This window comes from Cupressus sempervirens, chromosome 4 (assembly GCF_028749045.1).
Source record: "Cupressus sempervirens isolate cs-2001-9-10 chromosome 4, ASM2874904v1, whole genome shotgun sequence".
Classification (NCBI taxonomy): domain Eukaryota; kingdom Viridiplantae; phylum Streptophyta; class Pinopsida; order Cupressales; family Cupressaceae; genus Cupressus; species Cupressus sempervirens.
Genome location: NC_143121.1, coordinates 882,108,261 through 882,125,224, shown reverse-complemented (window position 1 = coordinate 882,125,224; position 16,964 = coordinate 882,108,261).

The following is a 16,964-nucleotide window of genomic DNA, read 5'->3' as shown; positions in this document are numbered from 1 at the left end:
TTGGCCACTGTCTCATAACCATAACTCCCATGCACCCCTGATGGTGAAAAGCCATCACAAGATAAACAACAAGAAATGGAACCCAAACCAAATTTTCCATGAACAAGTGATACAACCCACTGTGACTGATCACTAGCTAAGTCAGGAGATGTCATAGCCAAAGGAGTAGAATCAATAACAACACTTGCTGAAGCATCACTCCAAAACTCCTGCTCTAAGTCATGTATTATCAAGCTATCAACTACAAAACCTATCGCCATGTCGTGCCCATCACAACTCTCATCTCGAGGCATCAAACTATTCCATAATTGATGATAAGCACTAGGAACCAAAGTACATCTCTGTATCATAATCTCATCAACATGGTCATCAAAGGTAAATTTATGAGCGTACCTCACAGTGTAATGCCGATAGAATGCGCCAATCTCAGTCAGTGGCTCAGACTGTAATCCAGATGAAACTAACTGCAATTGATCATCAACCATGTTGGAACTGACTACTACCTCCAAAGATATCACCAAGGGAGTAGTATTACTATCAGGAACCATGCCAACTGTCGACTCACCAACATCACACATGACCTTTGATACATCTCTAGTCTCTGTGCCTTCAGTACTAGAGGCCACCACCCTGTCAGGCATACAATAATCTGCTACAATACCCAACTCAACTAAACCTGACTCTAGTGGGAATGAACCTGATATGCCAATGTTAGTATCAAGGATGGATGCATCCCCATCTCCATTGTCTCTGACAATCTCAGTCATGGACATCCTCGAATCACCAAACACCATAGCTTGTGACTGTATAGAATCAGATAAAGACTGTAGTCGCTCTAACTCCATGGTCACCTTAGCCAAATGAAACTGTGACTCCTTGAAAGCCAACTATGTACTCTCAAGAATCTCAAAAGTCACCTCAAGCTGCTCAGTAAGCTCACTCACCTCATCTTCCTTGGCCAACAATGCATCATATGTTGTACTACCCCACTCCATAAGATAATCTCTATTAGCTACCAACTGCATATAATTTTGTCTCAAAATCTGAATAGCCTCCCATAAAGAGTGGATCTCTGTCAAGGAAAGATAACTTCCTTCCTGCTCATCACTAGTAGGAGAACCCCATCCATAAACTGCTAATAATTGACGAGCAGCATCAAAATGTTGGCAAGTGATAGCAATGTCTCGGTCACTAACTCTCAACTGATTAGACACATGATGGCATTGGCTTGACTGTCTCCTACAAACCTCCTTTGATGCACTATCTAAAGGAGTATCCTCAAAGTTACTAGTCTCTAGAGTATTACCATCCATGTCCTGTGAATCAACTCTAAAGCTCATATCAACATACAGAGTATCAAAATTTGTAGCACTGCTGTCCAACTCCTCTGTACCCAAAGAAACTAAGTCTTCAAAATTGCCCACTACATCCTCCTGGATGTCATCGATGCCAATATGATCCTGGGACTCATCTGTACACACTGCCAAATATGAAAGATCATCAACACATTCCAGCAAGTATGGTCGACTGGATATATGAACAAAGCCCAACACCGGTGTATAAAAACTAATACCAACATCAGACAAGATACTGGCACAAGAAAAGACAACACCGTATAATATGCTAATCAAATCCATGATAGCACCCAAACAAACACTGCGACCAAAAAGTGTTAAAGATCTCCAGTCAACTGAATCCCAAACACCAATATAACAATCTCGTGTCCATATCCGTAAACTAGAATCAACTGGTAACTCAAGCAAACTCCTCACCTGAGTAATATGACCAATACCAACTAACTCCACATACCTGTCATGATAAGGTAATGAAGTCACAATACTATCTTCACTCACCTTCAGCTGGCGGGATAAATCATGTGAAGTACTACCTGCCTCAACCTCATGTGATGAAGCATCTAACTGCGCCTGGTACTCTTTCTCAGCAAATTCATGAATGCTCAATGTCTGCTCATCTCTACTAGGTATCTCACCATCCTGCACAACAACATCCTCATAATCATCATCTGAACCCACTACACTGTAGTCACTGCCTGTTGTAACTATACCATCCGGAATACCTGTGGCATCACCCTTTGACAACCTGTAAACAATTGTCTCAATTTGAGTATCAAGTTGACTGTTACTATCAATCTGTGTAATATCCTTTCCCACCACCTCCTGTGGCAAGGTAGAATCTGAGACCACTACCTGGCTATCAGCTAGTTTCTCAAACTCCTCATGCAAGTTCTTGGGAATTGTGTCATCTGTCCTGTGAGAAAATCTGCCAAATAGAAATCCAGTCAACTTATCCACCTTAGCTGGGTCAGATAACATGTCATTTATACGGTGGTGCTCAACCAACTGTTTAGACATGTCATGGCTTATTTTCATAAGTTTATCTCGAATGTCTAAATAACCATCCTTTCTACTATTTTGACTCTGGCTATCAATTGTCCAAGATCGTTCCCTCTGAGACTCTGTACTATACCTGTCCATTCTGGATAAAGTAGAGTGTAACCCCAATAGGATATAACTTCTTCAAGCACCAAGAACTAACATGCAAATGATTAGAAGTAGCATGCAACCATAGATTTGGACATGCAACTGATTAGAAGCAACATGCAACCACCAAATTATGACATGCAAGATCTGGGTAGTTGTCAAAACTGACATGCAAACTTCTACAACCGCCAAATTCACCAAGAACTAATAGGCAAATGATTAGAAGTAGCATGAAACCATAGATTTTTACATGCAGCTGATTAGAAGCAACATGCAATCATAAATTATGACATGCAAGATTTGGGTAGTTCTCAAAACTGAAATGCAATATCTGGGTAGTTGTCAAAACTGACCTGCAACTTCTACAAACCCTCAGGCTGGCAAGATCATGGCTCTGATACCACTGAAATGTCCCTTTTCTGATTTGATATGATATTTCCAACCTCTAATCAGATCTTTAAAATCAAACAACTGCTATCACAAAGATCCACCAAATTCCTTAAGAAACCCCAAATCGGGTATGTTGAAAATAGTGCTAAAAGCTTCACAACTTCACAAATTATTAATGAATCTGAAAATGGAAATTTTTACAGAACTTTCAGCAGCATAACAGCCTACAAATTGATATTTCCAGATCCGTATAGCCTTTACACAACAGCTCGAAAATGTAGGACCAAAACTATGCTCATCGGGCTCCCGAAATAGCACAAAATATGCTCGGAAACACCACAAGAACACTAATAATCTATCTCAGAAGTTTAATCACGTCCCAATATATATATTCAGCTCTATTTTAACAGCTTAAAGTATAAAATACAGCAGCAACCAAAACTGATATGAAATACTCAACTGGAAACACCAAACTCTTACAAAAATACACCCGGAAACTCACAAATCTGCACTGTTCAGCACAAAGGCAAACTCTGTATGAGCATGCACATGGAATGGCTTCAAACTCCCGTCCTTAGCCTTCCTAGAAACCTGCAAACTCCCGTTCTTGGGTCTCCCTGGAAACCTGCAAACTCCCGTTCTTGGGTCTCCTTCTCCACAGGTTTGGCAGCCTCTGAAGAATAACAAAGAATGAGTGAAAATCAAGTCTGGAATCCCCCCAAAATGCCTCCAAACCTCTTTAAAAAGGGCATAACTGTAACTCACGTCCAAGAGAGGTTAATGAAACATATTTTAATAATAATTATCATTTATTAGTCCAACGGTTTCCAAAGATTAACTCCCTTTTTCCGAAACTTCACTTTCTTGGGCCTGCCTGTCTTAGCAAAGATTATTATTTTTTAATTATTTGAAAAGGGGACATGACACTCTTCCACGCTCATTCCTCTTACATCCCTCTTACATACTCAACCCCACTCATCATGACTTTAACCAACCCTTTACCCTACCCTCTCACACTCATCCTCCTTGTGACAAGTGTCACCTTCCCATTGGTGCTAAACAATCACAATCCATGTGCTCCCCTTTGAGTGCATCTTAGCCCTCCTTAAGCCTTCATCCATCCTTGCATCTAAGCCCTCCATCCCTCTACCCCTTAGCCTATAAATTGAATCCCATCCCAAGCCATTTCATCAACAATCTTTGAGCTAAAGTTACCATGCTATTTTGAGAACCAAAGCCATCAACCATACCCTTATAATGCCAAATTGAGAGCTCACAAAGCTACCAATTTGCCATTACCCATCTCCATTGAAGCAGCTTTTGAGCATCTTGAGCATACATCCACAGCAAAAGGACACATCTACAGAATCAAGAAAGCATGGAGTGTTTTCTCTTGTGAGGTTTGCACTTCTTGTTTGCTTTCTTTGTCTAAGCATATATGTGAATTTAGTTTTTGGTTTGTGAATGTTTACTTTATTTGTTAATGTTCTTTGCATACTAATTCTTGTTCTACAAATTGTACCTAATTTCTCTCCACATCATGCCATGAAATTCCAACAGTGGAAAGTCAATTAGAAGGCATTTTCTTGAGCAAAGCTTATGACAGCGAGGGTTTAGTAACTGCCCACACAGAAAGCAATGGATCTCCCTTAATATGAGACTTCAAACCAAAACCAAATGAAATCTATTTCATCACCTTATCTATCCATGGTTATTGATCCTCTCAACCAATTCATACAAGTCTATACACCGCTCCAAAATAGGAAAATTGCACCAAAATTTTGAATTTCTTATTGCAAATTAATCAAAATCTTCAACAATAACATCACATAATCATTCTTTCCCATATTGTGACTATTTCAATCTTCCCTAAGGGTTAAAAATTCTATTTGAATCTCAAATGGTTGTTGAGTGGTTATTTTCATTTTAGTTGAAAAAGTTGACAATGTTGCAAAATGCAACATTGACAACATTTCAGCAATTTTACAACTTTATTACATTTTGTCTTTGCATTTATTCCAAAGACCTTTGAGGGGATCCAAAATTTATAAAAACCTCCTACGACACCTCAAAACCATGAAAATATAATTCTCACTCTTTGACCAAGTTTGACCCGCATCTTATAATTGCACCTATTGATCAAATGGCCTTATAATTGGGTGTCAAACATGGATCAAAAGGATCCTTATTACAATAATCTTGTTTTAATCCTAACATTTTTCTTGTATATGGGGTACTCCTACACTATCCATTCTTGGTGTCAATGTCACCATCTGTCATAACATTTTTTTTCTTGTTCTAGTAGTGTGTGTGGTCATTGTTGTTCTAAGTTTGTCTTAATGACCATTTTTGTAAATCTTGATGATGCCTTCCTCTACAATGTCCTTTTTGAGGTATATCCTATTTTCTCTAATTTCCTTCTATGTTTGTAGATAGTTCGTGTATATGTGGTTGGAAATTTTGGAGTGTGTTATAAATGAACATCTTGAATAGTTAATTTTTCGATAGGTTGCAAGACATGTGTCATGAGGGTTTTCCACCTTTAAAGGTAGTTTGTAAGACTTTATTACCCTCCTTTTTTTTGGTGTGGTATAGATCCACAACTGATGTCTCATTTTCCATAAGATGTGCACATTGTAATTGTATCATCTTAAAATGGAAGCACTTCCATGTTAAGAGTGTTTAGCCCTCCAAGTAAGTGGTGTCGGGTCATGTCAAGCACTCTAAATAGGCATTTGCATGGATCTAGCTATTTTTCCCATGTTCTGCTTCTCTCTCTCTCTCTCTCTCTCTCTCTCTCTCTCTCTCTCTCTATTTTTCCCATGTTCTACCTCTCTCTCTCTCTCTCTCTCTCTCTCTCTCTCTCTCTATTTTTCCCATGTTCTGCTTCTCTCTCTCTATTTTTCCCATGTTCTACTTCTCTCTCTCTCTCTCTCTCTCTCTCTCTCTCTCTCTCTCTCTCTCTCTCTCTCTCTCTCTCTCTCTCTCTCTGGCCCATTCCTAAAAAATTTCTCTATGAAACTAAGGAGTTTGACTTTCTAGGTCAAGGATGACCTGAAGGGTCAAGATTGACCTTGACCCTAACCTAGGTCAAGGATGGACCCTGACCTATGGCAAGGTTGACCTCATCCCTAGACCTAGGTCCAATTTTTATGTTCCAAGAGTTTTGGGATATCAAGCTTCAAAAAGTTTCATTTTCCCACTTCAAGGTTGGTTGTTTTGGGTTTCAGAATGGTAGACTCTTAAATTGCATTTCATATAGGTCTATTTCTAGGGGTTAGAGTTAATTGGGATTTAATGCTCCCATGTTGGTCTTCTCTGGAAGTTTGTGCCCAAGATCTCTATATAAGGAAGACTTCTCTCATTTAATCCATCTACTTTTAATTATCAAGCATCCACTTTCTCGGATGACCTTGACCTAGGTCAAATTTTCAAGTTTCAGGAGTTTCAGGATATTGAGCTTCAAAAAGTTTCATTTTCCCGCTTTTGGGTCAGTTGTTTTGGGTTTTGAAATGGTAGAATCTTAAATTTCATTTAATCTATGTCCATTTCTAGGGGTTAAGGGTAATTTAGATTTAATGCTCAATGTTGGCCTTCTCTAGAAGTTTGTGCCCTACATCTCTATATAAGGAAGCCTTCTCTCATTTCATCCCATCTACTTTTTTATTATGAAGCATCCACTTTCTATGAGCAACTCTACTATCCATCAAGCATTCAAGTCTTTGAAGGGATTTGGTTCAAGCATTCAAGATTCATCATTCTAAACCCTAGATCTATCCGTCATGGTGGTGTGATATTCTTTCAAGATCATTTGTTAATCTTTTAAATCTATTCATTCTTCTATCAAAGTGGATTCTAAGCATACAATCATGGAGGTTTTGATTTACATTTACTAATGTTATGTTCATGATTTCATATCAATATACTTGTTTACATTTCAAATACAATAGCCTATTTATTGAGTATCATAGCTTCATTGTTAGATTTACTTCTACTACTTGCTAGCATTCTCTATTTCAATTTCATTATTAAAGTTGATTCCAAACTGGGGTTTGACTAAGGAAAAACCCTCATCCAAACAAAAAAAACCATTTTTCTTTCAAATAAATGTGTGGAAAAATGAATTAAAGTGCAAATTTGGATACCCTTTTCATCGAACTTGTGGGATTTGTGAATAGAAATTTTGTCAGAGCAGTGTAGGTCAAGGTTGACTTTTTGGGGCACGATTGTGCCCTAGGTAAGATTGTATCCCGCTATCTAGGTCAAGGGTGACCTACCTTCAAAAGGACAAAAAAAATTTAGGTTGTCTCCATCTCAACATTTCCAGTCTAGAGTAGGTTGCAGAAATACCTAAAACTATGTACATGTTAGAAACAGTAGTCCACCAAGATAACTAAGAGGGGGGGTTGAATTAGTTATCCGACAGTTAAAACATTTATCTTCTTTAAAAAAACTTAACCATTCAACCAAAGTAAAAAACCATAATAAAACTCTCATAGATTATTATACCAGATATGTTGACTAGGGAAACCCTTGATCAGAGGTAAAACCCCAGTGGGAATGATGCCCACCAAATGATGTGCTAATATATATATTCCTTGTTAGAGGATGGACCCTATTAGGAGTTTATTACAACATTTAGTACAATAAGTCCCTGTTAGGAGACTTTGAATCCCTGATAGGAGATTCCAACCCTATTAGGAGTTGTAGTACAATGTATGCAAGATGAGCCCATTGCCCAAACATGCAATTTCAACTACAAGAAAAGCTCACTACCCAAATAAGTAATTTAATGTTATCTTTCTTCTTCTTTTTGTTCTATCAACCAAACCAATCACTGTCACACCTTGTAGACCAGGTCATGAACCTCATATCCAAATAGAAAACCTCGGATCACTCAGCAAAACCTCAGTAATGAAGTTTCTTTCACTTTCGCACTGCTCTGCTCAACTTCACATTTTGCACTCTCTGTTGCTTATTATTAATCATCAAATCATATCATCACTCATACATGATAAAGGAAAATGTCCTTCCTTTATACCAAGTCCATAAAACAATTCCCTAAGTCAAATGTTAGACCTTCTCAATTAATTATTATAAGACCACATTAAGAACACGTTACACTTAGCGATAACATTAATCTTTCTCCTTGAAACTTGAATAGCTTTCCGTACACACAATATTATAATGGGTGAGCTTAGTCACATCATCCTCAACATGTCTTCTTCATTTCCTCAACCTCAATCCTCAAGATATCAACTCTGCTAAGAGATATAAAAAATTTACCAGAACATGCCTCTGTAAACTCTATCTCAGAACAGACATCACCAAAGCTTACATGACTTCTTCTAGACTTATCATTTCTTCTTTCAATGTTAACTACATATACCAAATACTCAAAAGTATCTCCCATAACCTCGGGTAGTTATAGTACTCAACTAGTCATCCATACCAACTTGATCTTTCCATTGTTCTTCTGTCAAATACCACAGAAAATCTTATGTTGACATCAATGACAAACTCATCCATGAATGTATCATATCATTATAGTAACATATCTATAGTACTCCCCCATAGGAATATCATCAGCACTCATGCTTCCAACCAATCTTATAACAATTTGCCCCTTTGGCATTGATGGCAACATAGATGAAAAACATCTAGTTTTAAGAATACCAACAAAAGATTGTTCATATTCAAATCCTCTTCATCAATCATTCTCCCCCATTGACATACCTAAATGTGATATATACCAAACTATCATTCCATGTTGTGCTTATGCCGAACATCTTCCTCAGCATAATTTTTTTCATGCAATATTCTTCCCTATTGACATCAATATCAAAGGTTTCAGCAACTAACATATTTGTATCAAACTCTGCAACAACTGATACTTACTTAGCTTGAGTGTCAAAAGACACTATTCAAAACAATATCAACAAGAGTCCTAGATGACTCTGTTCATCACAGATACTCCCCCATTTAGGAAGCATCAACATTCAATCCAAACAAACAATGGTGCTCTGATACCCTAGACTGGTGCACTCTTGCATCTCCTACTCTGATGTGGGAAGGAGCATAACCCCAAGCATACCTCGCAAATACTCAAAAGTTTCTTTGGGAAGAGGCTTAGTGAATATATCTACAATATGCTCTTTAGTGTTCACATATTCCAATCTAATTTCCTTTTCTGCAACTTTTTCTCTCAACATATGATACTTAATAGAAATATGCTTAGTCTTCAAACGCAACATTGGATTCTTAGATATATTTATCGTGCTTGTGTTGTTACAATGTATAACAAGAGGTTCACTGATTTCTAGCCTTATATCCTTCAACATTTGCTTCATCCAAATGACTTGATTGCAATTATTTGTTGCTACAACATTCTTTGCTTCTATTGTACTTTTTGATATACAATCTTGCTTCTTGCTTAACCAAGAAACCAATCTTCCTCCAAGAAAGAATGCTCCTCCACTAGTACTCTTTCTGTCATCCATACTACCTGCCCAATCTGCATCAATAGAAGCACTTAGAGTGAAATCATTAGATTTTTCATACCATAATCCAAATTTTGATGTTCACTTCAAATATATAAATATCCTTTTCACTACTGCATAGTGTGCTTCTCTGGGATCAGCCTGGAATATTGCAACAATTCCAACTACATTTGTTATATTTGGCCTTGTGTGAGTCGGATCTTGCGATCCTTCGATCATAAATCTGTACTTCTTCTGCTAAACTAGATGTCTCATCCTTTGTAGATAACTTGTGTCCAGTTACCATAGGTGTTCCAATGAGTTTGCATGTCTCCAAACCAAACCTTTTTAGTAAATCTTTCAAGTACTTAGTCTGAGAAATAAAGATTCCTTCTTTATTCTGTATAATCTGCAATCTTAGAAAATATTTCATCTCTCCTATCATACTCATTTCAAATTCTTTCTTCATCTCTTCTGCAAACTTCTCACTTTCTTCATCATTTCCTCCAAATATAATGTCATCAACAAACATTACCAAAATGATCAAACCATCATCAGTTTATTTCCAATATAGATTACTATCTGTCATACCTTTTCTATATCCAAGTTTTGTCAAATGTTTGTCCAACCTTGCATACCAGGTTTTGGGTGCTTGCTTCAATCCATACAATGTTTTCCTTAGTTTGCATATTGTGTCCTTGTCATCTATCAAAGGACATACTTCAGGCTACTCAATGTATACCTCTTCTTCAAATTCTCCATTCAAAAATGTTAACTTGACATTCATCTAATATACTTTAAATTTCTTTTATGCTGCACAGGCTAAGAGCATAAGTCTCCTCATAATCTATTCCTTCTTGCTGTGAGTAACCATTACAAACCAATCTTTCCTTGTTTCTTACAACTTCTCCTTGCTCATTCATCTTGTTCCTAAATACCCATTTAGTGCCTATCACATTCTTGTCTGCTAGTCTGGGGACCAATTCCCATGTCTCATTCTTTACTATCTGATCCAATTCATCTTTCATAGATTGTTTCCAATAATCATCTTTGCATGCTTCATCTGCATTCTTAGGCTCAACTTGAGCTATCAAGAATATTTCTTCATTTACTCTGCTTCTTGTCAACACACCTTTATCTTTGCTTTGGATGATCTATTCAAATGAGTGATTCTTTATCATATTCTTACCTGAAGTAGGAGTTGTTATCTCAACTCTTGGCTCTATTGAAGGTTCCAAGATTTGTTCTTGCCTTGGCTTTCCTTCATTCTGAAAATCATTTTTAGTCTCCAGAAATACCTCATCATTCCTTGGCTTATTAATAACGTCATCATCTAAATTCTAATCAACTATTTTCTCTTGTATTCTGAATTTCTCATCAATTCCCACATTAGTGCTTTCCATAATAGTCTTAGTTATTTGATTATAACATCTATAAGCCTTGAATTTCAATGAATAACCAAGAAACACACCTTCATCACTTTTAACATCAAACTTACCAATATCATCATCTCTTTTGATATAACACTTACTTCCAAAAATTCTGAAATACTTAACTATACGTGAGTGACCAAACCACTTCATAAGGTATCGTGTTTGTGTCTTTCCTGACTTGCACTTTGTTCATAGTGTAGACTATTGTATTCACACTTTCTCTCCAAAATTTCTTGGATACATCATTCTCTACTAACATAGCTCTTGCAGCTTCTATAACTGACTTGTTCCTTCTCTCTGCAACAACATTATGTTCAGGGGTTCTCGAAGTTGATAGTTGTCTTTTAATTCCATTTTCTTCACAAAACATGTTAAACTCATTTGAAATAAATTATCCTCCTCTATCTGATCTTAAACATTTAATCTTCATACCAAATTCATTCTCAATTCTATTCTTGAATATCTTGAACTTATCAAATGCCTCAAATTTCTCTTTACAAAATGCAACCCACGTCGTTCTAAAAAAATCATCAATTAGAATCATAAAATAACTTCCACCATAGAAGCCTTTAGTTTTTGTAGGACTATTGAGATCTGTTTGTACAATCTCCAACTTTGCTGTAGTGGTGAACTTCTTGTTGGGAAAAGAAGTTATGTTATGCTTAGCCAAAACACATTCCTTGCAAGTTGTGTTAGTAAGCTTTACAATCTTTAGCAAATCTCTAACTGCAAACATTCCACTAGTCCTTACAATACTATCAAAGTTTATATGACAAAATCTATTATGCCATAACCAACTGTCATCTACCTTTGCAACCAAACATGTCATTTCAAGATTCAACTGAAATACATTACCTCTGAATCTAGTTCTTGTTCCAAATATCTTTCCATCTTTATATTTGATCATGCATGTCTTTTCTGTGAACTGCAACTGATAACCTTTGTCTACTAGTTGTCCAACACTCAAAATATTGTGCTTTAAACCATCAACAAAGTATACATCCTCAGTATTAGTTTTACCATCAAGAGTTATAGATCCAATACCTTTAACTTGGCATGCTGCATTGTTTCCAACTCTGACAATTCCTCCATCCTAACTTTTAAAGTCAACAAACTTGTTCATGTCACCAATCATGTGATGTGAACAACCACTGTAAATTATCCAATTAGATTTCTTCTCAACCTGTGACACCAAAGCTACCTTCTCTAGACTTTCTTCTTTAATTGCCACAAATCCAATTTCATCATCACTAGCACTTAATGCTTGTTCATCAGAATCATTATCCATTTGCATACAAACACTATATCTTTTCTAGGCTTATTTCTCTTATACTTTTTCTCTCTTTTAGGACACTTAGATGCATAATGACCATATTCATCACAAGTCCAACATTTAAATATTTCCTTACCTCTTTTTTCTCTTCTTACCAGAAGGGCTACTCCTCCAATCTTTTTGTCTTCCTTAGATCTACTCCTGCTAGCAACATCTCCTCTAGCACTCATGCTCTTTGATAAATTAGGTCGAATATTGAAGGCAATGAAATCTATCTCTTTTCTGGTCAATTCTTCGGACTGTCTGAGTTCATTCTCAACTACTCCAAGTCTTCCAAGCAATGTCTCCTTTGTGAAATTTTTGGTACAAGATATCAACAATTGTATCATCTAAACTGTTGACTTAAATGGTGGTGTTAGAGTCTTCAATATCTTCCATATAACCTCATCATCTTCTTTGGTTCCTCCTTAAACTTTAATACATGCAGTAATTTCTGATATCTTGCCAAATATGTTCTTACAGATTCATCTTCCATCATTTTAGCATCTTGAAATACACAAATCCAACTTTGTAGCCTCAACTTCTTAGAATGTGCATCACCTTCAAAACTATTTTTCAAAGCTTTCCAAATCAAATGTGAAGTACCAAGTGATTTTACCTAATTGTACTCAATTTTAGGAAGTGAAGTCAATAGTGCTTCTCTATCTCTCATGTTACACATGAAAAGATCTCTTTCTATATCGGTGCTAATTTTCAAATCCTTTTCAGCAATGATTGTTTTCCCTAATTTAGTCAAGATCCAAAATTCCGAACCCATACACAAAAAATGTGTCTTCATCTTTTCCTTCTAGCTGTCATAATTTGTTCCATCGAACTTTGGACTATCTTTCCTGAACATGTTCACCATGGATCTCCCAAAGTTCAACTTTATCTTCAAGGGCCTGATGTTTGATACCAATTGTTAGAAATAGTAGTCCACCAAGATAACTGGGGGGGGTGGTGAATCAGTTATCCAACAATTAAAACATTTATCTTCTTTAAACAAACTTAACTATTCAACCAAAGTAAACAACAACCATAATGAAATGCTCATAGACAATTACACTAGATATGTTGACTAGGGAAACCCTTGATCAGAGGTAAAACCCCGATGGGAATGATGCCCACAAGATGATGTACTAATATAAATATTTATTGTTAGAGGATAAACCCTATTAAGAGTCTATTACAACATTTAGTACAATGAGTCCCTGTCAGGAGACTTTGAATCCCTATTAGGAGATTCCAACCTTGTTAGGAGTTGTAATACAATGTATGCAAGATCAACCCACTGCCCACACATGCAGTTTCAACTACAAGAAGAGCTCACAGCCCAAACAAGTAATTTACTGTTATCTTCCTTCTTTTCTTTATTCTGTCAACTAAACCAATCATTGTCAAACCTTGTAAACCACGTCACGAACCTTGAATCCAAATACCAAACCTTGGATCACTCGGCAATGAGGTTTCCTTCACTTCCACACTACTCTGCTCAACTTCATATTCTGCACTCTCTACTGCTTATTATTAATCATCAAATCATATCATCACTCATACATGATAAAGGAAAATGTTCTTCCTTTATACCAAGTCCATAAAACAAGTCCCTAAGTCAGCTGTTAGACCTTCTCAATTATTATTATTGAACCACATTAAGAACACGTTACACTTAGTGATAACATTAATATTCTACCTTGCAACTTGAATAACTTTCGACACAGACAATATTATGATGGACGAGCTTAGCCACATCATCCTCAACATGTCTTCTTCATGTCCTCAACCTCGATCCTCAAGATATCAACTCTGCTAAGAGATATAACAAGTTTACCAAAACATGCCTTGTAAACTCTATCTTAGAATAGACATCACCAAAACTTACATAACTTCTTACAAACTTATCCTTTCTTCTTCAGACATTAACTGCATATACCAAATACTCAAAAGTATCTCTCATAACCTCGGGTGGTTATAGTACTCAACTAGTCGTTCGTACTAACTTGATTTTTCCGTTGTTCTTTTGTCAGATACCATAGAAAATCGTTATGTTGACATCAATGACAAACTCAGCCATGAATGTAACATATCTACAGTACTCCCCCATAGGAATAACATCAAAATTCATGCTTCCAACCAATCTTCTAACAGTACAGACACCAGAAATCAACATTTTCCAGATTTACCCTACTTTGAGGTTAGTATTTGTCTTTTATTCATTAAAGATTTCAAATACATATTTTCCATAGGAAGATTATAAGATCTACTCTCTTCATATTCTTCATTGTTTGATTCATTTGTGCATTGATCACTTCCTTGTGGTTAATCAATTTGGATCATTCCTCTTAAGAATTTGTCTTAGGATTAACCTCAAACAAAAATAATAGTTACATGCAAATATAACCAATATTAGAAAATAGTAGATCACACATAAGAGAACACAAGACACCGAGATTTAACATGGTTCACTCAAACCCTGGGCTATGTCCACCAACAGCAAGTCCAATATTATTATGATCCAGTGATTACAATCTGTAATCCTACAGCTCAATTCTGCCACAAGAACCAATTTTCGCATCACACATTATGAAAATCCCTAACTCTAAGCCTTTTTATACAAGTATTTTTCCACTTACAAAATTAGGGCTAGAATAATAGAAAATAGTAGCCGACGCCTTTTACAATATAAGGTCATTTTTGGCTTTAGAGGCACTGCTCCCGAAAACCCCCGAGGGGGCGTTGCCCTTAGACCCCACCCTATACTGTGATAGGGAGTGCGCCAAGGGCACTACCACAGGACCCCGTAGGGGTGCTGCCCCCAAACCCCTGTAGAAATAATCTGGAGGGAAACCACACCAAATAAACCTCTGAGACTGATTAGGCTCCACATCACAACAATCTCCCACTTGGAGACTGATCAAACTCCACAATAATAACCTCCCACTTGGAGACTGATCATAGCACTACTAAACCTATAACTCCCGTTAGAAGATTAAACCAACCTGGACTCTATTGTTCTTTTAGTCTGTTCAGTCTAGAAGACCAATCGAAATTGAAGAGGAGTTCAACTTCTCCCTTGTCACTACCTTTGTAAACATATATGTTGGATTGTCATTTGTATGTAAGAAATTGAAAAACAAAAATATCACATTTAAGTACCATGCATCAACCCAACCACATACACCAAAGTCCATCTCTTGTAAGTACAAGATCGAGTATTTATTGTATAATCAACACATTTGGTTTAATAATCACAACTTGTTGCCAACAAATCCAGCTAAAATACATCATAATAGGATAAACATAACACAAGTAAATATTTTTGTATCCACATCTTCAATTCAATCCACAATCAAAAGTGTATCTATATTGATTGTCATATACAATGTAATCTTCATTGGTAACTAACATGTAGATATGTAAACATCCAAAAAATACCTAAAGATATTTAAACTACTTTCTGGTTGCACATATGCCTCCCTGAAACCCTCACTGCATAGGCAATGTTTAGTCTAAAATTAACTAAGTCATTCAAAATCCTAGACATCAAAAATCATTAAAGAAATCATATCATGGGAAGAGAAGAGGAGGCCCAACTATACTGAGTTATCTATCACGGGAAGAAAAGAGGAGGCCCAATCATATATATTGTTACTTGAAATAATAATAATAAAATAACAATAATGATCAACAAATTGTTTGAAAAATAAAAAACATGAAACAATTAGCTCTACACAGATCCCAACTTCAATATAAAATGAATTGATACTTCAAGATAAATATGAAACCATATATAAATTAAACCATAGTATTCTACAAACACCAACACATGTTGAAATTGTGATAAGTGAAATCTCCATTGGGAACTCCAAATGAAAAAGTCATCAATATCCAATAACTCAACCCGCATGTCAAACACAAGAACGAATATAAGTTTCTCAAACCAAAGACATAAGATAAGATAATTTATTAATGTCCAATAGGAGGTCACAAACAAGTCTAAGGGATTGAGAATACAAACAGGAGCCAAAGGGCAAACAAACCACCAAATGGTGTCAGAGTACAACAAAGAAAAACGGAAACAAGCAGACCAAGAAGTAAAGAAAGAGGAATAACAACAAAAAGGGGGTTACAAACCCGCAAAACTAGTGGTTTGTAACCGTGGAAAAGTAGCTCAAAACAAAAGGATAGCTAGCTGTGTGCAGAGAAATCTAAGCCCAATGTCGGGTAGAGGAGGTACGCTGTTACTGGTGGTGCAAGTGATCTCTACGTGGTCTCCTCGATCTGGTGAGAGTATCTGTGGACAAGCACCAAGGCCGCTTGGTTCCCCTAGGAGAGGTAACTGGAGTGAAGAAGGAAGTGATAAGCGGATGAAGAGATGCAAACCTAGGGGTGGACAATTCTCGAAGGGTGAAATCTCAAAGACTAAAAGCCCCTGTAGAAAAAGAGCAAGGCACCACTGGTCATCATACCTAAAAAAGGAGGACAAGGACATGCACTCTTTGAATAAGCAATATAACCTCCCTCTAATCTCATAGTATATGGGACAATAGAATATAAAGTGTATCTCGTTCTTGACTGCATCCATGTCACAACACTGACAAATCCTCTCAACTATGCTAGTATGATGATTTGTCTGAATATAAAGTCGTTGAGAACCTGCTCTAAAAGAGCCCAACTGGATATGTAGGGCATGTGGCCATCGTCAAGAAGAGTAGTAGGGACAAATAATGATACTATCCTGAATGTCAATAAAGTTCTCTGCATAGAAGGTCATATGAGGATGGAAACCCCTCAACGGATCAACCCAAGTCACTTCAATATACCTCTTGTAGATGTCCATCTTGGTAAT